The following is a 25106-nucleotide window of genomic DNA, read 5'->3' as shown; positions in this document are numbered from 1 at the left end:
GGGGGCCCCCTCCAGGCCACATTCAGCCCCAGCTGACACCCAGCCATGTGGCTTCCCAACTCCTCCCACCCCAGGTCTGACATCAGGGCTGAGCATTTGGTCCAACTTCCTCCCTTCCTCTGCGGACAACAGTGGGGCTTACCTGTACCAGGGCTTACCTGTGCTGAAGCTTACCTGTGACAGGGCTTACCTCTACCAGGGCTTACCTCTGCCAGGGCTTACCTGTGCCATGGCTTAACCTTTGCCACAGCTTACCTGTACCACAGCTTACCTGTATCAGGGTTTACCTGTGCCACAGCTTACCTCTGCCAGAGCTTACCTGTGCCGTGGCTTACCTGTACCATGGCTTACCTGTGTCAGGGTTTACCTGTACCAGGGCTTACCTGTTTGTCTTGAGCACAATCTGAGTCTGACGGCCTCCCCATGTGGCCTGAGGTACCTTCTGAGGGACGCATGGGTTTGATCCCACCCTTCCCTGTTTCCCTGTGACTTTCCACAGCTGGGTCAGGAGGAGACGCAGCTCCTCCATCTCCCACAGGGGGAAAGTGAAGCCTCTGGTTTCAGAACTGACTTGGGATGTGGTCTGGGGAGGGTGTGGGGACCAAGCTCTTGTCAGAAAGGCGGTGGGGACGCAGCCCCGCAGTGCCCGAGGCCCTGTCAGACACGGCCTCTCTTGGGCCAGGTGTCCATCACAGTCACAGACCATGCTGTGGAATTCATCCTGAGGGTTCTAAAATCTCTGCCTTCCAGATCCATCTCATGTGAGCCCTCAATGCTGGCCTGCATGCTCTGCCCCCTGGGTCTGCAGAGCTGACCCCTCCCAGTCCCTGGTCGGAGCTGGGGACCCTACAACTCCACCCAGCACTCTGCAGTGCTGAGTGCTCATCACTGGGCCCAGTCCACTGCCTGGCCATGCTGGATCCCTCCGCCTGTGCAGATGCCCCAGCTGGCCCTGGGGTGGGCTGGGCTGAGTTGACCACCTGCTCGGGGCTCCTCAGTGGACGTCTGCCGCTGTCACTTGACAGCAGCACAGGCTGCACTAGCAGCTGATGTGCAGGCAGTTCTAAGGTGAGGCGCGCTTTACTTTATTTGGTTCTTTCTATTTTGGGCTTGCTCGGCTCAGGTGCTGCCAGGCGTGGACTGCCCTGAAGGGGGCTGTGGGACCTGAACCTGGCAGAACCTGCCTCGCCCCCCGCCCCGCCCCTCCCACGCCCCCAGTCAGCCTGCGTGCCCTCCCTCGCAGCCTCCTCTTTGCCCCGAGTTCCCCTGGAATCCTGAAGCCCTGGAGGCCCGGGGTCCCCACCTTTAGACACATACAAGTTCCCAGAGGTTTTGGAATCGCTAAGTGGATAAACAAGATGAGGTCTCCCTCTTTGTCATTAGAAAACTGGGCCCAAGCCAGGCAACAGAATGAGATGGTGTCACCCAGTCACAGACCCAGGACCCAGCTCAAATGACCCCACAAAATCCACCTCCTGTCCAGGGCAGCCTCAGCCCATCCAGAGCTACCAGAGGGGGACTAAGTCAGTAGTAACAACTCCCCTGCCAAACTTGGAGCTGTAATTAAAGTGCCCAAAGATAGGCTGGCACCTGTTCAGAAAGTCTCCCGTGGACGTGTCTGTGACCACATCAGCCTAACGCCCTGTGCCAGCAGGGGTTCCTGCCCATTACTGTGATCACCCCACTGTGGGCCAGGGGGCCCCGACCAGCCCCCACCTCAGGCTCTTTAGAATCCCGATCAATACCCAGGGGAGGACAAACACCCCAGCAAGCAGCCCGAGAGAGGCACACACCCCCTCCCAGCCAGCCAGGGCCACCAGGGGCACACACCCCCTCCCAGCCAGCCAGGGCCACCAGGGGCAGCAGCAGGGTGGCAGCCCTATAGGGGAGGTGCAGCCAAGTGCCGGGCATCTGTTAGGCCTGGCCTCTGCCCTGTGGGCAAGGCTGAGCTGAGCAGGTCACCCAGGGAGGCAGAACCCAAGGAGGTGGGACTGGGCTGTGTGTTCTCTACAGGAAGCGGGTGAGGAGCTATCAGGACCGAACCCTGTCCCAGGGCACCACCCGCCCTGGGCAGAGGCCCAAGGAGCCCCAGGTCTGACCCGCATTGCAGCACTTTTGTGCTGGGAGGATTAGGGTTAGGGTTAGGGTTGGTCCAAGGCACCCAGCCCTGTGACGACCTCAGAAATGTGACATGAGTGTGAGAAAAACCCCTTCCTGCCACACGCCTGAGGATGGCACTGGGCAGGGGTGCAGCCTGGAGAGTTGCCGGCCACCGTCAGCAATTGCTCCACTAATCTGGACCCTAGAAGTGCCCTCTCCTGATCACTGCTCAGCCTTAAATCAGAGTCCTGCCTGTGGAAGTCCGGAAGGTTGTGAGCTTGTCCTAATTTTGAATACAGATGCCTTGGACTTGGATGTGGGAAGGTCAACATGTGCTTCTGGGGCTCCTGGGGGACTAGAGTTACTGTGACCTCCCTCTGTCCCTTTCAGGTGGCCCCCAGAGCCACCTCCTGGGCTGTCTCCTGACAATCAGGCTGCTCATGCTCAAGGGGTCTTTCCAGGACACCTGCAGAGGGTGTGACCCAGTGCTCCCAGGGTGACTGCTGCCGCTGACTGCACCTTCGCTCCTAAGGAAGGTTTGTGAGCACCTCCTCGGCTGTCCCAGTGACACCACAGCAGAGGTGTCACTTTTCTCTTATCAGAGAGGCAAGCTAACCTCGAAAGAACAGGAGACATGGATCAGAGGGCGTGAAGCTTTTGTTAAGCGCATGAGTAAGTTCTGGGCTCCAACGCATAGGTGGGGACTGCAGTTCACCTGCATCCTGCACCCCAAAGTTGCCAAGGGAGTAGGTCGTTGGGTGTTCTCATAAACAAGGGAAAAGACCGAGAGTGGGGTGATGGATATGCTAATTAGCTTGATGGTGCAGTTAAATCCGCGACGTATACATGCACCCCAACAACCCGTGTGCAGCCCAAGTGTATATAATTTTTCTCAATCATAACTCCATAAAGCCTGGGGAGGAGAATGGGATCAGGTAATGCATGCAAAGTGGTGATCACCCGCCTGACACATCCATGGTGACAATCAAGAAGTTGTCATCATCAAGATCACTGGCTTCGCCATGTCATCTCCATGACTGGGGCTCGGGGGCCCTGGGTGCCTGAACTTCCAAAGGAAGACCCTCACACACAAGCTGAGCACCTGAGGCCATCAGGTGGGATGGCACAGGGCTGCAGGTCCCTGGTGGGTGGCAGGCGCCGGGGTGTCCCTGAGGGTCCAGGACAGCCCCTCCAGCTCTGTGGGGCTGTGCTGAGGCTGTGGGTAGCATCTGTGCCTGACGTCTCCATCCTGGGGAACTCACCTCACCTTTGCTGAGAAGTAGGTTTATTTTTATCTGTTATTTATTCTCCTGACTCATGAAATTGCACCCTTCAGGATGCCAGAACAAAATGTTTTGTTTTTAAAAAAAATTAACAAAAATGCTGAAAGTGTATGAAAGATGTTAAGCTTCTTTTATCTCCTAAAATATGAATTTAAATACTTTCACTTTATGATCCAGAGAAAGAATTAAATAAAAAATAATCACAGAAAAACATCAAACTCTCACTCCTTCAAACTTCAATTTAAAAAGCAAAACACAAGAATCACTAAGTCACCGAGCACCATCTCGACCTGTAGGGTGCTCCTGCCTCTGGCCATCAGTGTCTAGGCCAACAGTCCCCCGACTGCGGCTGCTTCTAAGGACTGACAGGCCCTGGGCTTGCGGCAGCAGGAGTGGCAGTGTCCCTAGTCCAGACGCTGACACTGGGCTCTGTCCAGTGAGGACCTGTTGGCTGATGGTTGCTCCAGCTGCAGCAGGAAGAGCCACAGGGGGATCGTGCCCCTCACCAGCATCTGTGGGGAGACAAGAGCCAGCACACCCAGGGACACAGGGAAGCCAACGCGTGGGAGTCCACTCAGGTAGGGGCTCCTGGCCGCCGGAGCCTCCACCTTGACACAGGCCCTGAGGGCCCAAAGCCACCACTGGGGCCCAACACCTGGGTTCCTTTCCAGCCTCATGGTCAGTGCTTCAGAGGGGCCAGGCCACTGCACTGGGTTCTATTCCTAGGGTCACAGGAGTCACAGGGGTACAATAGTACAGAGGGGGAGAGCCCGGGCCCCTTTAGGACAGAGGTGACAGTGAAGGGGTTGGTCAGGGCAGCTGCATCCAGGCTCCCCTCCTTCCCAGGAACCCTGCTCCAGTGGTCAGGAGGAGAGGGGACAGCTGTGGTGGGAGGGGTGGCCTGTCACAGAGAACACAGAGCCACCTGCACATGGTGGCAACAGACCACAGTCAATTTTGCTGAGGAGGAGGCTGAGGTGGGCCCAGCCTCCTGTAGTTCATGTTGGGGAGGTCCAGCGCTCCCCTGAGCACGTATGGCAGAAAGGCCAGTGGGAGGGTCCTGGGATGTCAGGACTGGAGGAAGCCCTGGGACCTCCTGTCCACACCACCCTCCGCTGGACAGAGAACCTCAGAGCCAGGGGCCGAGCTAGCTTGTCCAGGGACAGAGGAGGACTGGTAGCGAGCTGTGTAGCCATCAATCCCTGGAGAAGGCAGGTTTTTCGTCTTCCTAGTTGGCCAGGACATGAGTCCCCCTGCACAAGGACTGAGGAAAAGAAAAGTGACATGGCAGCTCAGAGTCACAGAAAATGAGTGACTATGTAGGTGACTCTCTGGCCCTCCCACGTCCCCTCTTCTGCAACTGCCAGGAGCATGCAGGGTGGCTCCCCCCACGGGTCGTCCCCTCTCTTCACAAGGTTTCAAAATGGCCCTTCCCTAAGTCCATCTGCCTGGAGAACCTGCCATTTGCAGTCCTGGGAAGGGAGCCGGGGACCCTTCTTGGGTAAGAGGGAAACCTCCTGTCTCCCAAAACTGCTCCTCGCCACCCCAGAGTGACCCCTCCTCCTTGCTACTGTCCTGGGAGCCACTTCTGACTTCACTGCCAAATATACCAACCTTGGTCCCTGAATTCTTCGGACACCACCATCTCCAGCCCCGTGCTCCCTGGGAGACCAGCTGTCCTGAGAGTCCCCTGAATCCCACCACAGTGGCAGGAATCCTGGCCTCTCCCAGGCCTGAGAGGCTGGACTCCTCCCCCATTTTATAGGTGCTGCCCCTGGGCAGAGAGGAGGGTGTTTAGAAGACACAGGGGGAGGGTGCAGGGGAGGGTTGGCTGTGCAGGAGGGCAGTAGGCAGTGGTCGGCAGCCACCCAGGGCCAGGGGGTGGGGGCATTGTAAGCTGAGGGGTTCAGGGGGGATTCAGTAGGTGCCTGACCTGGGCTGCCCTGGCCTGGTGGAAGACACCAGCTGGACCAGCTTCTGAGCTCTGAGTATGAGGGAGGACACTGCACGTTGGGGAAGAGGGCTGGAAGGCCCCGGGCACGCCACCCAAGCCTCCCAGACAGACCGGCTCAGCAAGGAGAGGGAAGAGTGGGGCCACTGGACACGTGGCTCAGACCCAGACAGGGATGGAGCGGGACAGGCCATGGGAAACTTGTCCCCTCTCCACCCCACCTGCTTATTGGGATGAGGGGCTAGAAGGGGACACTGGGGACCCAGCTCCTTTCTTGTTGCCCGTGGTCTCTCCTAACTGGGAACAGACAAGTGCAGGAGGGGCCAGGCTGAGGCCACCACACACCCTTGCTCTATGGGCTCCGAGCCACCCAGGCAGGACCTCTAAGACGGCAGGCCAGACCAGGGCTCCCTGGACACCTGGAAGGAGCCAGAGTTTCCCGGTGACCTTTACCTCATCAGTACCAGGCATTGCCAGCCAGGGATGCTGGAATCTGACAGTTCAAGTGGCTAGCTGGTCACACAACCAGGGCACAGCAGAGCCAGAATGCAGACTCGGGCCATCTGAGCCCCAGGTGGGACACTGAGCAGTCTCCTTGGGAAGGTGCCACATGAATTTCCGAGATTAACAGCATTAATTAGAAGCCCTGCATTATTCAGAGTGGATGTTGCTGCTGGGCTCTGAGTTTCAAAGACACTGAGTCAGATGAACCCTCTGCATTCTTCTTCTCTCGCAGGAAAACCGAAGCCCCTATCTCAGACTGAAGGTGGCATGTCCTCCCAGGGAGCATGTCATTAAGAAGCCACCTCCCCACCAAGGTCACAGAAGGACAGGGGTAGAAAGCCAGCCTAGAATGCCTCCCACCCCCAGAAAGGCAGGAGGGGAGGGTGCGTGAGCTGGCACCAGAGCAGAGCTTCAGGCAGCATCCATGGGCTCTACCTGAGGCCTTGGTGGCCCTGCTGCCATTGCTTCTGGTCACTGGGCTGCAGTGAAAGGCTCTCAGGCCACTGCAGGCTTGAAAAGCCAACCCCCCCTCCCTGCACCACTTCCTAGATTTTAAATGAATGGAAACCCTCGTAGGAAAGCCCACGTGTCCAGGAGAGAGGGAGCCGCAGATGCATTGGGGGTTCCGGTGGGGGGATCAGGCGGGGCTGGAGCAAAGACCTCTTTCATTGCAGACACACAGACGTGTGCTTCAGCCACAGCGAGTTCCCTCACAGCACGCAGTGCAGTGGCCCTGCTGGACGTGGACAGACCAGGCCCCAGCAGCCACCCCTAGCCCTGGTCTTTGCATCTATGAACATGAGTTTCTGTGTCCTGACAGGAGTTGCCATGAGGGACAGTGTCCTCCAAGAGGGCACAGGCAGGCAGCTGGACTGTTCCCCCTGCCCAGACCAGTATGCCCTTCCGTCACAGGAACTTCCCTACTGGGTGTTTAGGTTTCTCCCCAAGGATGCTGGTGTCACTGGGGCTGATGCTGGTGCAGGGCTGGCCTGAGCACCCTGTGCTGTGGCCACCACGGGGCGTGCTCAGGCACCCTGATGACAGGGGCAAAGGGCTCCTCCCCAGGAGGAGTCACACAAGCTGCCTACAACTGCCAGCCTGGGTTGTCCTCACTTGGATGGGAGAGTCACCAGGTCCAAGTGGGGACATGAATGGACTATGTGGCCCCTTCCCTGTCACAGCTCAAGATGTTGCTGCTCACTACAGACCTCAGCATGAGTGGTGGGCCCTCGGATACCACCATCTGTGGCTCAGGTTACAGTAGGCAACAGGGGCAGAGGGGAGGGCTGTGAGCTATGTCAGCAGGACAGGGCTGCAGAGTCACAACAGGAAAGTCCTGGGAGGGTGGCATCTGTCCCCAGGGGCCACCGGGTGCCCAGGGTGCTGCAGACTGTCATCTGTGTCCTTTCATGTCCTTTGCAGGAGCCCTGGCCCCCCATGTCAAGCTCCTAGGAGATGGACTTCCAGAGGAGATGAGGGTTAGCCGAGGCCATGGGGGTGGGGCCCATGTGACGAGATCAGCCTTCCTAGGAAAAGACTCCAGCAGCTCGCTCCCTCCCCTTCCTGTGGGACACAGCAGAAAGGTACTCTCTGAAAGCCAGGACAGGGCCTTGCCAGGGCCACCCTGCTGGCCTGACCATAGACTTCAGCCTCCAGAGCATGAGACAGGAGGCCCCAAGGCGGTGGCCAGTCTCATGGATGTGAGTATTGACAGCTTTCTGGAATGGGACCTGCAAGCCGATCAGGAAGGGTGAAGGAAGAGGGCCCTGGAGGCAGAGCTGTGGACCACAGCCCCTCAGGGGCAGTATGGGCATCCTGGAGGCCACCCATGCTAAGAGGCCAGCTCTCCCGGGGGCTCCGGGGGCACCGACTGGGTCTGGGTGTTCACTAGCAGGTGCCCAGGTGCAGAGCTGGGGGGCTTGGGGGAGGAGTGGTGGGGTCTGCAAGCTATGGCCACGGGGAGGGAGGGGCGTGCTACAGGAGACAGCAGGGAGAGGCCACGGAGGTAACAGGGAGAGGCCATGGAGCCAGCCAGGCTGGCTGCAGTGGAGTTTGTGGCCAGAGAGGACTTCAGTTCCACCATCACCCCTGGACTCCCTGAGGAGACCAGAGGGACCAGGCACATCGCTGAGCACAGAGAGGCCTCTCCAGAGCCCCAGCCTGGAATGTGCACTTGGTGCCTGGTGCCTGCCCTGGGAGCCGGTGTCTCCAGACAGGAGGAGGGCTCCGGAGTCTTCACTCTGCAGAAGGAATCTTCCATGAAGCACCTGGACGCAGGACACAGCCATGACAATTTCTGGGCCACCATCCATGGACTCTGATGAGGATCCCAGCCCCTGTGTGCAGGAGAAACGATTTGGACCTTACTTTTCCACCCCAGATGGGGGCTTACTTGGAAAAGGGTAGATTGTGATATAGAATGTGACTTGAGGTTCTAGAGGGACTGGCTACCTAGTCCTCTGAGTTACAGGGACAGTCAAATGTCACTTCCTCCCCACCTCCTTCCCCAGCTTGCTTTGCTCTGGGAGCAGTGGACAGTGACTGGAGCCACTGTGGTCTTAATCATCGCTGCCACATTAATCGACTCGCCTGAGTGAAGGAGGCTGGCAGACCATGCCTTAGTCAGGAGCAGGTGCATCTGTCCTAATGGGGCACAGCAGCCACTGCAGAGGCCGGGACTGGGGAACTTCATTAATGAGAGCAGAACAACCCAACTCTGAACTTGAAAATCACCACAGAACCTGGGTTTCAAATACCTACCAGATATGTCCCCCACCTGCCATTCTACTGTAAGGGAATGGAACATGCTTCCAAAGTTGTTTCTATAAATTTAAAATCCTCCTGGAATGTGAGTTCCTTTTCTCTGCAAGTTACAAAAAAAAAAGTCAATTTCTCAATTATGTATGGTCACTGAGAGGACCACCCAGGGATGTCTTCGTGAGAACTCCTAATGCGGGTGACGGGCCAAATCTGCCAAGGGTACATTTCTTGAAGCCAGAAAAAGGGTTTGACACAGGGACTTGGGAACATGGTTCTTCAGTCCATAGCAACCCAGACAGGCAGAGGGAAAAGGTGGGCAGGGAGGCTTCCCAGAGGACCCAACTTCATGGGGCAACAGCCTCCGGTAAGGTCTGGGTGGCAGGGAGAGGTCGTGATGGAGGACATTGGACCTCAGCAGCACGTGTGTGCATGTGGATGTGGAGTGTGCAGGTGTGGGCATGCATGTGCTCGTGTGTGCTCAGGCACAGGTAGGGAGGGGCACTCAGCTGGGGACCAACCCTACAAGCTGAAGTTGGGATTGGAAAGAGGAGGCGGGAATAGAAGAGCCACCGACAGGCCAGACAGAGGAGCTGGGGGTTGGCCTTGAAGGTGGCTGTCCTTGGTGCAGGTGATCTTAGGAGGCTGTGGTGGGATGTGGAGATGTGCAGGCGGGAAGCCAGGAGGGCAGTCCCTGGGTGTGCTGAAGAGCAGACTGGGGCTGGGTGAGGGCTGGGGTCATGCGCACAGAGGCTGCGAGGGCTGCACCGCTGCAGCCATCTGTGGCCTGGTCCTCCAGGGAAGGGGCTGGTATCCCTCACCTTCCAAAGCCCTGTGCCTGGCCCAAGGCTGTCCCCACCGCCTGCTCATGACCTGACGCAGCTGCCTGGAATTGTCCCTTCATTCTTAACACCTGTGTGGTGATTAATTAAGAGCATTGTAGATGTCTGAGCTCTGGAACTAAACGTTCCTTGCTATTTTGTGTGGACATCGCTTTGCTGAGGGTCACTGGCCAGCCCAGGATGTCTCTGTCCTATGGTTTTCCTCCCTCCTGTAACAGGTACCTATATCTGGGGGGGGGTGCAGCTTTCTCAGGTGGTAAGTCCTGCCAGGTGTGACCCTCTGATCTGAAGGATGCGCCACAGTTGGAGTCACCGTGTGTGTCTCTTTGAAGACAGAACCACTTTCCTCTGGTTTCCATTCTCGCCATGTTCACACACTGCTGCTGTGAGACATTTTCTCCTAAGTAATCTGGATGCGTTTACAATCTTATCTTCCCTAGAATTTTAGGGCTCTTTCCTGAGGCACCTTGATACTTGTTTTTATTTATCTTGATTGGGATTCATGGCCTCGGTGTCTGGTAACTCCTGGGGGTCCTGAGCTCCAAGATGCCCTCCTCGGCCATCCTGCCTGTGTTCTGTCTCCACTCTCCCTCCTCCCCTCCTCCACACTCTCCTAGAAGTCACCATAGTGACTCTTCATGTCACTCCCCTGCTCCTCTGAATCTTCTCTTCCTATTTCCCATGTCTGAGTCACACTGCGTACTGTGGACCATTAACTGGGACCTCTCATCCACTCTTGCTGGCCCCAATCCTCATTGACGACTTCCGCTCAAGGCACCCATTGACAGCGAGGTCTGGTCGGCGAGCGGCTCCACCCTGGGTGCTGAGTGAGGGCCGCCCATCTTCTGCTGGAGTCACCTCCTTCCTGCTCTACACAGGCAGCGGTTTCCGCAGATGGGAACACGGTCCATGTCCCTTCACTGGCAGGGTCCGGGCCTGGGCTGCTTCTGTCTGCTGGTTGTTTGCTGGCTCCTTTCCCCCTTGCTGTGTTTTATTTGACTTCACTACTTCCAGGATTCCTTGGGTTTCTTAGAACCTGTGGAGGTCACAGGGGGCGGCTGGGGAGGACTGAGTCCCCAGGGGATGTGTGTTTGCCCCACAGTGTGCCCGGCGGTGACCCCGACTTGGCGAAGGGCTTCCCATTCTCCATGGCTCCTGCCATTTTATTCCCAGGACCTAGGAGGACAACTTCCTGATTCCCTGAGGTTGGAGGTGGGTGGGATTTTCTCTCCTAGCTCACTGTTCCCTGAGGGGTACCAATTTCACAAGGGTTCAAGTGACAGGTCACCTGCAGCCCTTATGATCCAGTCTCCAGAGCTCCTGGGACATAGCACACCTTGGAGACCAGAGGGTCCTCCACCTCTGCTTACTGGCCTTGTGCTGTGAGGCTCTCCTGTCCTCTTCTTAAGGCTTCATGGGACTCTGGGAAGGTGGGCGTGAAGTCCAGCCCCGCCTGTTGGCATGCAGGAGGCTTCCAGTGGAGTTACCCATCACTGTCCATGCCGGAAGTCCCTCTTGGCATCACTCACTCCTTTGTTGGGATCCTCTTACATGCTACTGAAGTGCAGAGACCACAGCTTTCCCAGCCCAGAGCCTCCTGTGCCCAGCTGGGCCCCCTCGGGGGCCTGATTTCAGAGTATGAGCCTGTCCTCCTCCTTTGCCCATAGCTGCTCTGCAGGCGGAACATAGCTGAAGAGGTTCTCCTCTATCATGCTGAGAGCCTGAGACTCCGGCATTCTAAGTGACTGCTGTGATCACACAGCTCCTATGCAGCTTGTGGACACCTTGACTTTCTTCCTGAGACCTGGACTTCCGCACGCTACACTTTGGTGCACAGAGCTTCATCTGTGTGCAGGCAACAGGGCGTATTTATGTCCCCACCTGAGCTAGTGCATAATAAATTGCAGGGTTTACAGCCTGATCTGCTCATCCCTCACTGCTTTTAACACAGAGTAGTTACTGCGTTCTCCTTTGGAGGAAAAGTTCTTGGAAACTTCCTGAAAAGTTTCTGCAAGGATAAAATTTGACGAGCAGTGCAGGGGTTTAAAATGGACCATCATATCCAACGACTTTGACCAGAGGACTGGCATCTGCACTCCTCATCTCCTCAGGTCTCTGCTCAATTTCACCTCGTCAGTCAGACCTTCCCTGATGGTCCTGTTTAAAGCCGCAATCCAGCCTCGACCTTGGAGCAGGCAGCACCGTGCCTCAGCTTTATTTTTATCTGTAATTTTACCAGCCTCTGACATGCTGTATATTTTGCATGTCAATGTTAATGTCATACCACTGGAGGACGTGGCTGGGTGCTGGGGACTGTATGCATGAAGCTGAGGCCGATGCTTGGAACAGAGGGACCGTGTTTTAATAAATGAGTGGGGAGGACAAGTGTGGCCTGTTCTTCTCAATATTCCAACTGAGACTCACAGCCACCTTTTGAGGCAAGGAGATGTCAGTGGCGGGCACACTCGGCCGGCCAGCAGCTGACCCAGGGGCTCCACACTGCTGTAGTTCACCTCTATGACCCTCAGTCTTGGGGGGATGACACTCATGGCCTCTGTGGTTCTCGCAGGCTGTTTGTCCAGTTCTCACTCAGTCAGAGGCCATTGAGGACCTGCAAGTTCCCCCCAGGCCCCCATGTGCAGGTGTGGCCCCCAGCTGCTGGTGCTTCAGGGGCAGTGGAGGCTTAGGACCTAATTAGGGAAGCAGGGCCTGGGGGTGTGCCCTGGAAGGGGACTTTTTTCCCAGCCCCTTTCCCTTCTCTTTGGCTTGCTGGCCACCATGAGGGGAGCAGCTCTGCTCCAACACACCCTCCCTGCCATGGCTGTCTGCCGCGCCACAGCCCAGAAGCAATGGGCATAGCCCACCATGACCGGAACCTCTGAAATCTGAAATCCAAGCCCAGGTAAACCTTTTCCCCTAAGTATTTTCTCTCTGGTCTTTTTTTTACAGTGATGGACAGCTGACCAACACAGATGCCCAGGGGACTCTGGGAGTTACAGCATCAGACTTCGTGGGCAAAATGGTGGCCAGCTGAAAAGGAGCATGCACTGCCCCTGGGTGTGCCTGCTGAGGCAGCATGGGGTCAGGTGGGGTCAAGGGACACTGTCCCATCCAGGTGGGATCCGTGTTTGGTTCTGCCCCTTCGTTGCTGTGGCTGTGGGTGATGAATGGAGCCCTGCCTGACCTAAATTTTCCAACCTGTAATCCGTCAGGCAGTTCTGAGACCTGAGACACTGAGTGCTTTGGGGACTTCTTGCCTCATGACACATTTTTATCAACCGGTGGACAGATTTCCTCCATTTTCCTCCTGTGTGTGCACATGATGATTCTCTGTCCCTATCACTCTCTCCCAGCCATGATTTACAGCCACAATGTCATCCTTTGTCCTTCCTTCTCACTGGCATGTGTACAGAAGCACATGCACACGGCAGTTCATGAAGCCTCTTGTAAAGATCCCCAGACTTTCTCTACCACCCCTTGATAAGGGTGAAAATGACCACAGCACCCGTCAAGGGCTGCCTAGTGCCAGGGTAGCACACCAACCAGGGTACATTCGTCACCTGGGCTTTCACAAAACATTAATTGTTCAATATTATTCTCATACCTGCTCAAATGATGAGAAAATCCAGCTCATCACAACGTTATGGGAGAACAAACTCCTCTTCAGTGTTCAGAGGCTCCATCCCATACACCCCAAATAATCTCCAGGTACTAAGGACAGCCAGGCACAGAATGGCTCAGGACAGCTCTTGGTGGCCCAAGAGCCTGAGCAGAGGAATACAGAATGTACAAGGCAAAAGCACATCTCAGGCTTGTGTTTGTTCTGGCCAGTACAATAGAAGAAACACTTTTGCAAGATTTAGCTTTAAGGGTGCTATAGGAATTTGAAACTGTGAAAATAATAAACCAAAATATATCAGTATTCATTATTTGTTCTCACCCTACAAAATCCACATGTTCCACCATATAGATTTTCTCAAACACAAGTCATTTGAAATTCCCAGCCAGAGAAAGAGCCAAGAAAGGAAGGGTCTAAAAATGAGCTGCAAACCACGGACACACATCTCCATACACAAACGTGCATGCAGGCACACACATGCAGGCACACACACACAGGAACACGTAGGGTTGGGATCGGGTCTGGGGCCATTGGTTTGTGAGCAAGTGACCCGTGAAGGGGGAGGACCACTGCCCGGTGAATCTGGCATCTGTTGCAAGGGCGTCATGATGGAGATTTTGCAGTACATCCAGCTGGGCCTCCTGTCCTCAATATTCAGATCTCGCTCTCAAGTTTGAGGCACTGTCTGGAAATGCTTATCTCCCTGTTGGTTTCAAGGATTCATTCCTGCTGGGAGTTTCTGTCATGTAGCTAAGTCCTGGAACCCCCTGTTCTCTCTGGAATATTGAGAATGTCTGTATTGTATTTCTGGGTGGCAGGACGTGCTAAATCAAGTGGGAGGTGTCTGTGGAGCTCTCCACGGTGCTGACATGCCTGCCACAGTGGGAGACCAGAGAGTTCCAAAAATGTCACACCAAGTCTAGCCCTTGTCATCTCTTCCTATTAACCCGGTGTTCTAAGACAGAGCAGTTCTGACAGAGGCTGAATTTATCAAGCACTGTATATTAAGTCCTCGATATTTTCTTGGTCAAAGTTATAAGCCTCTGGCCCAGCCTTATCTCTCCAACATTCAGTAAGTTCATCCTTCTCTGGTTTGATTTTGGGAAGATGCTGACTTCCCTAACTCTCTGTGAGGCATATTTCATTCTGGCATCTTAGATCTCGACTAGCACAGTGCCTGGCTTCTCTGTGTACTCAAAACACCCTGGAAGTGGAGTCCCACTCATGAGAATTCCAGGGTGGTGGTCCAGGTGCAGGGACTATCACAGAGCTATGCAGAGAAGATGTTATTTCCCAGGGAAGATGCCCACTATCAGCCACCTAAAGTCCTTCAACACCACTGCTTGTCTCTCTGCTCCCTGGGGGCACCTTGGTGGGCCAGTGGGGACCAGTGTGATGTCCACACCTCATTGCTGCGGCTTCAGATGGCTCCCTGGCTCCCTGGCAACCCCCTCTGTCAGTCTTCCTGCCCCAGCAGCCCTTAGAGAGTAACTTACATGCACTGGTTTAAGTGGGTTGAGGGAAAGCCCTGTTCCCACTATTTTCTGAATATTTGAAAAGAAAATCAAGAGGCTTTTTGAGTCAGCTTTTGCATTGTTGTAACCAAAAGCCCTGACAAGAGCAATTTTAGAGGAAAAAAGTTGTCTCACAGTTTCAGAGGTCTCAGTTTGTGGTTGGCCAACTTCACTGCTGCAGGTCCAAGGTGAGGTAGAACATCAGGCAGAAGATTGTGGAGGAGGAAAGCAGCTCAGGACTTGGCACCCAGGAAGCAGAGAGAGAGCTCTGTCACCAAGGACAGACTGTAATCCCCAAAGGCACGGCCTCAGGAACCCACTTCCTCCAGCCACACCCCACTGACACCCAGAGAATCACATCAGGGGACTGATGCACTGATTAGGATAGGACACTCATAACCAGAGAAGGCTTGTCTCTTCCTCCAGTTTGCACATGTGAGCTTCTGGGGACACCACATATTTAACCGTGGCAGAGCATACGTTAGTGTTTTCTCCAGCTGAGTCTGAGGAACCAGTGAGGATTTCCAGCCCAGGAGAGCCACCGGAGCCAAGGAGCTGGGCTGTGAATCGAGACCAGCCATCCCCTCCCTGAACACACGATCGTTGGAACACCAAGAGGATGCTGTCATTTGTTAGTTTGTCTCAGGGAAATTGTTTCCTGTTCCCCAAAGTTTCTCATTCCTCGTGGCATGGCCTCGGGTATTAAAGTGAGATGCGCTGCCCCTTCTCTAGCCTTCCTGAGGAGCCGTTTTATAGCAAATCCCAGTCATTATGCATCTGGGGGACACAGGACAGCTGGGGGACACAGTCTCTGCCAGGGGCAGAGACCGAGGGTACCTGGAGGTCTCTGAGGCAAAGGCTTGTCCTGAGGCTGACCCTTGACCCTAGTTTGATGGCTTCACAGTGGCAGCTCTGCAGGCCAGGTTTGTGAATGGGAAGGTGACCTGAGGGTCACACCAGGGAGAAAGGCACCAAGTGGCAGAAGAGAGTGGCTCTGTGCTCACCGCACACACAGTGCACCCGTTCCCCCGGCTGCGGCCACCTGCAGAAACAGCCCGATGCTGCGCTTCATGGTCTGCATCAGGGTGGGCTGTAAGGCTGTGTGGCTCGTGTGAGCCCTCATATGCTGGTACACTTGCACACCATGTTGCCCTCAGGCACACACACGCACACACTCCGCTGAGCAGAGACTGTGGGTCAGACGATCTGTTTATGATCCTTTTTACAATGCCGCGGAATTCTGCCCAAGGTCTGTTTGCTGTGCTGCCAAAGGGTCCCTGGGGCTGCTGGAGAATGAGCTCACTCAAGGAAACAGAGACAAAGCAAGAGGCAAAAGGGGATGGCAGTGGGGGGAGGGAGGGCGTGGTTCCACCGCCTCTGCACTCAGGCCCTCTGCCAGAGCCCTGAAGCTGTGCCCCTCCTCGTCTCCAAGGGACTGTCCTTCTTCAAATGACTAAAGAGTAAATGCCATCAGGTTGGCTCCCATAGGGCTGAGCAGGGAATGAGCTGGGGTCAGTGGGAGAGAAGTTCCTGAGGGATAGAGTGTCCCCATCCCCTGTTTACCCAATGCTATGATTTTCTGTCCTCTCCATGATCCTGGAGTATTTGAAAAATGGGGTGGACTCAGCAATGCAGCCCACGTGGTTACACAAGGGGCGTGTTTTGAGGGACAGGTCAGCTTGGCAGGGGTGTCAGTCACGGTCATGGTTGCATAGCTGCAGGCATTGCATCAGGGGACACAGTGCTTGTTAGGATCACACAGACAGGTAAAGAAAGCCCCCAGGCAAACATCCCTGGAACTGGGTCTTCTGGGAGATGGGTGGGTCTCCAGCCATGGGGTCACGCTGGCCCTGCTGTGGTCGACAGCCAGTTGCTCTGCTCTGCTCTGAAATCCACTCTAGCATAGAATTCACATGTAGTTTGATCTAAGTGAGAGGGAACATTTATTACTAACTTGTAAAATGGGAAGTGAGCCCTTGAAGCCTCATCCACATCTAAGATCCGGTGACACCTCCACAACCCCTCCGCTCTGTGCTCTGCTCTTGGGTTTATTCCTTCTCACTGACACTACTGGAGAGTAACAAGTGTGGCCTTCGGCTCCTCTAGTCCACCCATATCCAGCCTATCTATCCATCTGTTCATCCATCCATTGGGCCATCGATCCAGCAAGCCAGTGTACCTTCCCTGCCTCCAGCCACCACCTATTCTTACCTTCGTCCTTACTCCCACCCATCCATCCATCCATCCATCCATCCCTCCACCCACCCAAACACTCATCCATCCATCCATCCATTCATCCACCCATCTACTCATCCACTCACCCACACACTCATCCATCCATCCACCCAACCACCCATACCTCCACCCACCCACCCTACACCCATCCATCCATCTATCCATACTTCCACCCACCCACACATTCATCCTCTACTCATCCATTTGTCCACCCATCTACTCATTCACCTACCCATTCATCTATCCAACCATCCATCCATCCATTCATCTACTCATCCATCAATTGATCCATCCATCCATCTCTTCAGGCAGCTGCTGACCCCTCTCTGCCTCCACCCATTCACCTATTCTTCCCTCCCTCCATACTCCCACCCACACACTCATTCATTCATTAATCAATCTGTCCATCTACCCACCCATTCAACCACCCACAGATCAATCCATCTGTCCTCATCCACTCATCCATCAGGACCCATTCCCCCATCCATCCATTCTCCATCTACCCACTCATCAATCTTCTACCCACCCTTCATCCACCCTCTGTCCACCCCTCTGTCCACCCCTCAAGTCACCCATGAAAACTTCTCCCACCTGTCCCTCCTGTCCCTTCTTTTATTTATCAGAATCCAGGCACACTTCCACCCTGCCTTGGAATGTGCACGGGTGAAATGGGAAGCATATGTCCATGGCTCTCTCCTCTACAAATAGTTTATTCTGTGGGCAGTGCTTCAAGTTGGGCCTGATGCATGGCTGCTCCTGAGCCAAGTCTCATGAGGTTTGGGCACAGGCCTGGGGCCCTGGTCAAGGCCTACAGCAGTGTCAACACAGGTGATCAGATCAGCCATGTGGCCTGAGGCCACCCCAAACAGCCTCCAAATCCTAGAGGAGGTCAGTGTGTGTCCCAGAAGCCCACAGCAGGCCTTTGTGAGGCTGTGGGCAGTGGCAGCGCTGGGCTCTCTGGGGACACTCACACATGCTCAGCTGCCTGGAGAGGCCGAGGGCCTGCACTGCCCGCCCCATGTGCCTGTAGGAACCCCAGCACCCTACTCTGTCCTCTTCATTAGGAGTCCTCCCGTTCAGCGACGCCTCTTTCCTCACCACAGCAACCTTCAGTTAATCTCACTCACCTTAATTACTGCAGCACTAAATCAATACTCAGTGATTGAGTCAATCATCTAATCTTCCTGGGCTTTAGGGATCATTTAGAGTTGATCCCCGGCCTTTACAGTGAAAAGATGGCACTCGGCTTCCCGCTAAGCGGCTGTAATAACCGTCTGACGGTCCCCTAGAGATGGCTCACCCAAGATCAGTCTCCATTCAGCTTGAGTGATGTCTTTTATTTCTCTATTCTCTATCTCCCAAACCCTAGCACAGCTTCTCTCCAAGAGTGGGGGCTCAGGGGGTTGTTTCCATTAGTTTGTGCTCTTGGCCTTGATCCCAGTGTCTGCCACAGCCAGCCAAGCCCCTGCCTGGACACGTGTCTCCTGCGCCCTTGGGTTTTGCCTTGTGACTTGAGCAAGACTTACCTGTGTCCACACTGAGTCCCTCAAAGCACAAACTGGTCTTAGCGCTCTTCAAAACACAGCTGAGGCCAATCTCTGCTTTCACATCTTCTCTCCCCAAGCCCTCAAAAGCCACTGATCCCAACCCACCAGAAATCGCCCCTTGTACATAGATACATTTCTTCTCCAAATGTTCTCAAAGTTTAATCTCTGTCTGCAGATAGAGTTCCTGTATTAAATGACAAAATCAAAAATACGACATTTCAGAATGTGGCAGAAGGTCGTAAATCAGTGCACGGGGGAAATGTGGGTGGGGTCAGGGCCAGGATGCCTGTGTGGCCTGGCTGGAGGGTGGGAGCTACACAGGAAGTGGGGCAGGAGGGTCAGGTCCCCAGGCTGTGAGGGGCAGGCCACTCAGTTGCCCACCTCCAGATCTCAGGCCAAGGACTGGAAATGCCTACAATGGCCCTGTTGTACATTTTTCACCTCGATGCACATGTGGGTCCTAAACCCCATGCATGAGTAAACTACTGGCGCAGTCGGCAACGCCCCTGGGTGCAACACACAGACATCTACTATGAGCCAGGGGTCGGCCAGGGGCTGGGCCACCTCTTACCCTCTGTCCAGTGAAATACCACAAGATGGGGAAAGCCAACCTCTGGACACAGCAGAGGGCCTGGGGGACATTGTGTGGGGCCCAGACAGGCCTGGACTTGCAGAGCCCCGGGTGCTGGCCTCAGCGGTGGACAGTGGACCCTGGAGCCTTGCGTGACACAGCACGAGCCCTCTACTCCTTTGTGTGACCCAGGAGGTGTGTGCTGAGGCTGCCTCTGTCCGAAGGCGAGGTTCCCGGCTTCTCTCAGTGAGTCTGTTTGTTGTTTCCTTCGGAAGCAACACTGTCATTTAAATTAAATTGCTGCCACTGTGGTTTCGTCACCGTGTGCCTTAATTCACAGGAATCCAATTGCGCTCCCCCCTGGAGGCTGCTTAATGTGGTGTCAGAGCTGAATAAATAATCACAGACACATCAGGTTCCCACGTCCACCGCTTCAGGGAGGCCACTGTCCAGCCTGCCTGCTCCCTGACTCCCCGGCCTGCTGTGCCTGGGGGAGCCAGGCCCTGAGGCTGGTCTTCTCCCTTGTGCTTCGATGGCTGTGGAAGCCCCTTGCTGCTGTTGGCCTGCGCTATCCCTGATTTAGACTTGGAGAGTCTCCACAGTTATAGCAGGTGGGGTTTGGTGGTCCATCCCTCTGTCCAAGGATGCTGAACCTAAAGCCAGAAGAGCCAGGCTGCCTGCCTGCCCAGAGAACACTGGGGCGAGGGTCCCCAGAGCCTGGGCTGAGGTGGACAAAACAGGGAGAGCTCCTGGCTCTTTTGAGGGGGTGGGGTGCAACCATGGGCCATAGGACATTATGGGGGATAGGGACCCCGCCTCCTAACTCTAGGTCTGCAGCAAAACAAGGATAAGGGGCAGCCGGGAAACACCTCTGTGGGGATGTCCCTGTAGCAAATGTGGGCTGGGGTGACAGGAAGGTCCTGACTCAGGAAACAGGAGCAAAGGTTCCAAGTCTGCTCCACTGAGGCCAAGGTTAGCAAACTATTTCTGATTTTTAATAATGGGGATTAAAAGTAACCCAGAGATAGAATCACTCCCGAAGCATTGCACAGTTGCCCAGCAGATAGGCCTCAGGTTCCCGCTGCATACTCCACGATTTCCCCAGATGTTAACCCTTTGCTGGGTCGGGTGTGATCGCTGCCCCCAAAAAGGAGCAATGACCCTGAAAAAACACCCAGATGTGTGTCCTGCTTTAGCTCCCAGGGACAAATTCCTAACCCAGGATCCTGCATGAGCGTCAGCAACAGGGGGCACTGTGAGAGCTCAGAATGGCAAGCAAAACATTGGGAAAAGAAGAAGCCAGTAGTGACCACTGAGGCCTCCTCTGGATGTGCCTGCAGGACACACGCTTAAGTCTATACAGCTTCTTGGTTTCATGCCCCTCTTTTCCCATCCCAAGATAAGCAATTACACAACATCAAAAAATAGTTTTTTCAATTACTTTAAAAAAGAAAAACAACTTTAGGCAGCATCAGGGTTTGGGCACTGAATGACCTGAAGACCCTTGTTTTGAAGGCTTGGTCCCCACCTGAGGTGCTATCAGGATGTGCTGGAGCCATTGGGATGTGGGGTCTTGTAGGAGGAAGTGGGTCCTGAAGGAGTGTCCCTGAGGGGGTGCGGTGACACCAGCCCCTTCTCCTCTTTGCTTCCTGGTGGCATGTCCCCTCCCACCCTGAAGACCTGCCCCACCACAGGCTGAAAGCAATGGGTGGTGACACAGGACTGAGACAACTGAGACCAAGAGCCAAAATAAAGCCTTCCTCCTATAAGTGGATTATCTGGAGACTTTGTCACAGCAACAAAGCTGCTAACACGGCCACCTGCACATGCACGTCCTCCTAAGGAGACAGCCCATCAATGTCTTCGATGCTGAGCGGCCCTAAGTCGCCCCCGTGGAGCCCAGGATGCCCTGCTCCTTCGATGGTCCACACAAGCCACGCTGGGCAGGGCGCCCTTGCAGAGGAGACCCCGAGTAGCGTCATATCCCACTGGTGTCCCTAGAAGGCACCGAGGGACGGATTATCCTGAAACAACAAGAGTTGGAGACGATCACCGTCGACTTCTCTAGGTGTGGCCTGGTGACTCCAAAGACGGGAAGAGACAGTGATAAAGACACACTACGGGGTGTTAAACCGCATGGCACAGGACGTCCTCAGCACGAGGCTGCCCCGACTGGGCGGCTGCTCCTCCTGCATCACCCTGAGGTCTATAGGCAGGACTGTGGCCAAACGTGTGGCCACATGTGGGCTACGTCCAAGGTGCTTTGTGCTCTTTGTCCTCCCTGTTTAGCTCCAAGCTCTGCGACCAGGGGCCCCTCTGGGCCGACTGAGGCACATCAGCACCAAACCTGCTGGCCCAGGGTCACAGGAGCTCTGAGTCCTGCTGGGTCCTGTGAAACTGCGGACAGAACAAGAGGACAGAAAGGAGGAAGGGAGACCAGGAAGGACAGGAAGCCAGAGGCTATGCTTTAAGAATGAAAGGTGCAGGTCAGCCTAGAGGATGGGCAGGCTGAGGAGGGAGCCTGCAGTGGCCGGAGAGGCTGCCGGGAGCGGCCAAGGAGCAGGACCAAGAGCATTCAAGCTGGGAGTGCTAGGAGGATGACCATCACCCAGGAAACAGGACCTTAGCAAAACTGACCAAAGGGTGATGAGGCAAAACAAAAGAGGAGGCTAGCCACCAAGAAGGTCACATGGGGCCTGGATCCTCCCTGAGGTTCCCCCTGGACCCCAGACCCACGTGTCCACCTGAACATTTTCCCTGGGGCTTCTCAAAGAAATGTGAGCTGACCCTGGAACTCTGGTGATGTAATTGTCCCTGTCCTCACCCAGCCTGACCCTAGGGCCATTCAGTGAGCACCACCACCTGGCCACTTCCCAGGCTGAGGAAGCCACCTCTGAGAGCTCCCTCCCTGTCCTTGGCTCTCACATGCAGCCTCCTTCTACTTCTTTGTGGGTGTGGGATTGTCACTGTCTCTCTCCCACGGTCTCCCACACGGGTGGAAGTATGCATGGGCTCCCCTGTGTGGTGGGGTGGGCTGCCCAGCCTCCCTTGCAGTTAGCAGAGGTCACACACCACTCTGGCTAGTGCTCTGAGAGCACAGTGGTGTGTTTGCTCCAAGCAGAGGTGACCGGTGCGTCCCAGCAGCTCCTTCCTGCAGGGCGTGGAATGCTGAGCTGGGCTGCAGAGTGGAGCAAGAGCACGGGGCACCAGGCAGGCCTAGGGCTCAGCGAGGACCAGACTGGCCCTGGGTCTGCAGAGACTCCAAGGTCACGCTTCCGACCTGGCTCTGCTGCCTAGTATAGAGGACTGCTTGCCTCCTGGTCTCCCTGTAGCCCCCTCACTGCAGTCCAGCCCAGCTCCAGACAGATCTGGTCTGTGTTCATGCACACAGTGCCCACGTGCAGGGACTCCCTCTCTCTGTCTCCTTGCTTTTCTTCGAAAAATGCCAGCGTTTATCCATATTATGCCAGGATATCACCCTCCTCCCTTGTCACCTTTGACACCCTTCATCCCCTCTCCTCAATGCCCAGGTGCCAGTCTCCTCTCGCAGAACCCTCACATGCCCGCCCAAGCCTGCAACAGCTTCAGACCTCCAGCCCCCAGGACCCCTCTGCCATCGTCTGGGTGTCATCCCCAGGGTCCTCGCCATGGAAGGCCCTCCCCGGGGCTCTCCGCAGTGATTCTGACATCCCTCACTGAACCACACTTCTGCTTTATGAGCTTGTATTTCTGTGCATAAGTCATGATTAATTGACATTATTATTTCTTTGATATTGATTCCACCTGATGCTGTGAGCTTTCCAGGTGCAGGAGCATGGCTACGCCCTCGCATCCCCACGCTCAGCGGAATCTCTGCCCATGCAGGGAGGCAGACGCTGTCTGTAGAGTGGACGAATACGCTGGAACAAAGAGCGCCATGGGGCGGGGCTCCGGGAGCATCGTGGGGCGGGGCTCCGGGAGCACGGTGAGGCAGGGCTCTAGGCTCTGCTCCACACCACTACCAGGCCCCATGTGGTCCAGATCAAGATTCAGGTGTGTCCTGTCATCCTGTAGGAAGGCAGCCACACCTGGCAGCTACCGGCCAGCCCCCTCCTAACACAACACACTAGTTCCAAAATCAGGCTCCCTCTATTCTAATCAATCTGTTCACTTGTATCTGCATCACTGATTCTTCCCCTAGTGTGCCATGTCAGGGTGGAGCATAAAATCTGAAGATCATTTGGACCAATGCACCATGCGGGGCAGGGGTTGAATACTTCACCTCTTTCACCAGCTCTTTGCCTAAGATGTTCCTCAGAAGCGCACAGGTCAGCAGCAGTTGCCAGGAACGTGCATTGGCCAAACCAGGCCTGATCTGGATTCTGAACTCACCACTTGTGGGACCTTAGATGAGTTGCAGAAGTTTTCTGAGCCCCTGTGCCTGCAACAACAGCAACATCTGCCTCCGGAGGCTTCCTAAAGACCGGGACTTGCGCTGCACATTATGTAGCCCAGTGCCTGGCACCGCGGTCTGGCTCAACAAATGTTAGGTATGCTCTGATAATTTGTCCTATTTCTGGATGTCCATCTGTTCCCTGCAACCTCTGCCCATCTGCCCTGTAGTCCCTGTGGCCGTGAGAAATCGACCTGCTCTGCACCGCACATGGCAGCCCATCAGGCTCGGACAGGAGCTGGCATCCTCCGAATCCTTCCCCTTCCCATGGACACCCACTTCCATGGCAGCCTCACCCTGTGGAGCACACGCTTTACCAGGTGTTCGCCAACAAGCCAGAACCCCTCATCAACCCCGCCCTGACCTATGCTCTGGGTGCCCCTGCATCCACCTGCCCTGAGACGCTTTTGCTGGGACTGTCTATGCCCCCGAAGGCCGTATATGCATTTTCTGATTTGCTGGATGCCAGAGTCTCTCCTGAGCTGCAGCATGTCTAGCGCTTTCTTCCTGGAATAACTTTTTACTCAGAAATCAGAACAGGAGGATCTCAGTGGTGCTGTGTGGGGTGCAGGGGGAGAGCTGCTGTGCTGAGGCCGGTGAGTCACCCCGTGGCCAGCACTGAGGAAAAGGCGCCTGGTCAGGGACCCCACCTAGGCTCCCAGGGAGCAGGGCAGCAGGCCAGACTCCTGGTCCGGAAAGGATGCCCGCCCTTGGGGACCCTGGCCCACGCTCGCCGTGCCTCTGCCTGCACCCCCAGGTCTTTCCACTCGGTGGTGGTCCACTGGCCAGGCCTGGTCTCCTGCCCCACCACGGGGAGAACAATGCCCTGGGCCCCTCTGCCACACCAGACCCCCCGTGCTTCCAGGTGAGAGCTGTTGGCCCTGTCCCCCACACCTGGGCCAGCTCCTCACACAGGGCCCAGCCTCCCCGAGGCCAGGCGCCCTCTTCTAGGTAGGACCCAGGTCACTTTGTGGGAATTCGCGTCTCTCTGTTGACATTTAAATAACGCCATCTTTCCTCCAGACCTGACGGCTCACATCCTCTTCTGCCAGGGTTCTGCGTGGCTGTGGGGACTCCCTCCACCAGTGGCCTCGGCACATCCCTGTGACTTACAGAGAGGGGTGTTCCTCCTCCTTGGTGCAGACTCTGAGGCTCTGTGAGTTGGTGGCCTTGTCTAGGCCCACAACGAATCTGTGGCCAACTTTACACAAATCCATTGGCCTGAACTCGAGGAGGAGATGCCACCCTAACACCTGATGCCACATGATATTCAGAAGCATTGTCATTGTTCCTCTCCCTGGTAGGTATGACGCAACATGTCCAGCAGTGTGGAGACCCAGTTTCCACTTGTACTGCTCTGAGAGGAGAGTTCTAACCTAGAGTTGGATTTCCAGAGAACCAGAGAATCCACCGGTTCCAACGTACTGAATATAATGGCTGCCCGGCGGCCTATCCACAGAAGCCCTGGTCCCATTGACTCCCAGGACTCCATGCGGGCAGAGATGGCACAGGGCCTCCCTTTGCCAGACAGGGGTAGCAGTTTGATGGGGTGGTGTGGTGTGACCCCTGGGAGGCAGCAGAACAGGCAGCACAGCCACATGGGGAGGGCATGGAGGGGTGCAGCACTGCAAGGTTCCTGAGTGGAACACCATCGACTCGCTGCTGGGTTGACTGCAATGCTGGGTGAGTGCAGGCTTTGTGCCCACCTGGCACCCACTCCACTGCTGAACCCCCCAGCCCCCATTTTTTCT

The 25106-nt window shown here is 55.5% G+C and overlaps 1 pseudogene; it reads right to left on the bottom strand.

The window, feature by feature from the left end:
- LOC143398325 (transmembrane 9 superfamily member 3-like) overlaps positions 1-344 on the bottom strand; it is an 81446-nt pseudogene extending 81102 nt beyond the window's left edge.
- Between the last annotated feature and the right edge of the window lie 24762 nt (positions 345-25106).

Source organism: Callospermophilus lateralis, chromosome 4, assembly GCF_048772815.1.
Source record: "Callospermophilus lateralis isolate mCalLat2 chromosome 4, mCalLat2.hap1, whole genome shotgun sequence".
NCBI classification, from domain to species: Eukaryota; Metazoa; Chordata; class Mammalia; order Rodentia; family Sciuridae; genus Callospermophilus; species Callospermophilus lateralis.
This window is presented reverse-complemented; position numbering and strand designations above follow the sequence as displayed.